We start from the raw sequence: 2634 nt of genomic DNA on the forward strand, positions 1-2634 counted from the left end.
TATAAAGTACTAAGTGGGACCCGTTGGGTCCCAGCATCACACAGGAGGGCTGGTCATCCAACGCAATATTCCACCTCTCCACCAATTCTAATATTGGTGGCCAGTTGAGGGGGGGGGGGCTTTCTGGAGCGCTAGTATGGGTGTTGTGGGCTGAAGGGACTGGTTTCCAGAGGGCTAGTATGCAAATTGTGCACAAAATGGATTCTTAGGCTGGCGTCTCAATCAATCAAGCCTGTTGTGCTGGCAACTCACTCACTCACGGCTGGTGGGCTGATAGTTGACACGGCTAATCCTTGAAATTCTATTTCAAGCAGGGTATAAGGCCACCAAATTCAAGTGCAGTTTCATACCAATTGAAGTAGGGTGCAAAGCCACTAAAGACAGCGAGTCGTGACCTCTCCCTCCTCCATCTTGCAGAGACTGAGCCACACCCACATTTCCGGGTTTTATAACACCTCCCCCCTCCACCGGAAAAGGTGTGGCTTTCATGGAGTGATTGACAGGAGAGAGATTCTCAACATTTAAAAAAAAACTAATAACACTTTTATTTTTCATTGCTGGGATGAATTCTCTGCACCTGCTCAGGGGAGGGGGACTGAGTAAGATGGCCAAAAATCACAGCCGTAAGTGGTAGCGTTTTATCTAAAATCAATATACAGCGCAAACAGGAAGTAAGTGCATTTACAGTAGTGCCTTTAAACTTCAAACCAAAGCACCCAAGCCACCATTTGCAGTAAGTAGTGCATTTCAACTTCATGCCACCATTTGCAGTAAGTGGTGCCTTTCAACTTCAAGCCAATGCACCCAAGCACCATTTGCAGTAAGTAGTGCCTTTCAACTTCAAACCACACCCAAGCCACCATTAGCAGTAAGTAGTGCCTTTCAACTTCAAGCCAAAGCTCCCAAGCCACCATTTGCAGTAAGTAGTGCCTTTCAACTTCAAGTCAAAGCAACCAAGCCACCATTTGCAGTAATATTGCCTTTCAACTTCATGCTACCATTAGCAGTAAATAGTGCCTTTCAACTTCAAGCCAATGCACCCAAGCCACCATTTGCAGTAAGTATTGCCTGTCAACCTCATGCCACCATTTGCAGTAAGTAGTGCCTTTTCTACTTCAAGCCAAAGCTCCCAAGCTACCATTTGCAGTAAATAGTGCCTTTCAACTTCAAGCCAATGCACCCAAGCCACCATTTGCAGTAAGTAGTGCCTTTCAACTTCAAGCCAAAGCACCCAAGCCACCATTTGCAGTAAATAGTACCTGTCAACCTCATGTCACCATTTGCAGTAAGTAGTGCCTTTCAACTTCAAGCCACAATTTGCAGTAAGTAGTGCCTTTCAACTTCAAGCCAATGCACCCACGCCCCCATTTGCAGTAAGTAATGCATTTTAACTTCAAGCCATTGCACCCAAGCCACCATCTGCAGTAAGTAGTGCCTTTCAACTTCAAGCCACACCCAAGCCACCATCTGCAGTAAGTAGTGCCTTTCAACTTCAAGCCACACCCAAGCCACACCCAACCCACCATTTGCAGTAAGTAGTGCCTTTCAACTTCAAGCCACACCCAAGCCATCATTTGCAGTAAGTAGTGCCTTTCAACTTCATGCCACCATTTGCAGTAAGTGGTGTCTTTCAACTTCAAGCCACACCCAAGCCACACCTAAGCTACCATTTGCAGTAAGTAGTGCCTTTCAACTTCAAGCCAAAGCAACCAAGCCACCATTCGCAGTAATAGTGCAACTTCAAGCCAAAGCTCATAAGCCTCCATTTGCAGTAAGTAGTGCCTTTCAACTTCAAGTCAAAGCTCCCAAGCCACCATTTGCAGTAAGTAGTGCCTTTCAACTTCATGCCACCATTTCCAGTAAGTGGTGTCTTTCAACTTCAAGCCACACCCAAGCCATCATTTGCAGTAAGTGGTGTCTTTCAACTTCAAGCCACACCCAAGCCACACCCAAGCCACCATTTGCAGTAAGTAGTGCCTTTCAACTTCAAGCCAAAGCAACCAAGCCACCATTTGCAGTAAGTAGTGCCTTTCAACTTCAAACCAAAGCTCCCAAGCCACCATTTGCAGTAAGTAGTGCTTTCAACTTCAAGCCAAAGCACCCAAGCCACCATTTGCAGTAAGTAGCGCCTTTCAACTTCATGCCACCATTTGCAGTAAGTAGTGCCTTTCAACTTCAAGCCAAAGCAACCAAGCCACCATTTGCAGTAATAGTGCCTTGCAACTTCAAGCCAATGCTCCCAAGCCACCATTTGCAGTAAATAGTGCCTTTCAACTTCAAGCCAAAGCAACCAAGCCACCATTTGCAGTAATAGTGCCTTTCAACTTCAAGCCAATGCTCCCAAGCCACCATTTGCAGTAAATAGTGCCTTTCAACTTCAATCCAATGCACCCACACCCCCATTTGCAGTAAGTAATGTATTTTAAATTCAAGTCAAAGCTCCCGAGCCACCATTTGCAGTAAGTAGTGCCTTTCAACTGCATGCCACCATTTGCAGTAAGTGGTGTCTTTCAACTTCAAGCCACACCCAAGCCACCATTTGCAGTAAGTAGTGCCTTTCAACTTCATGCCACCATTTGCAGTAAGTAATGCCTTTCAACTTCAAGCCATTGCACCCAAGCCACCATTTGCAGT

The sequence above is a fragment of the Amblyraja radiata genome, chromosome 2 (assembly GCF_010909765.2).
Source record: "Amblyraja radiata isolate CabotCenter1 chromosome 2, sAmbRad1.1.pri, whole genome shotgun sequence".
In the NCBI taxonomy this organism is placed as follows: Eukaryota; Metazoa; Chordata; class Chondrichthyes; order Rajiformes; family Rajidae; genus Amblyraja; species Amblyraja radiata.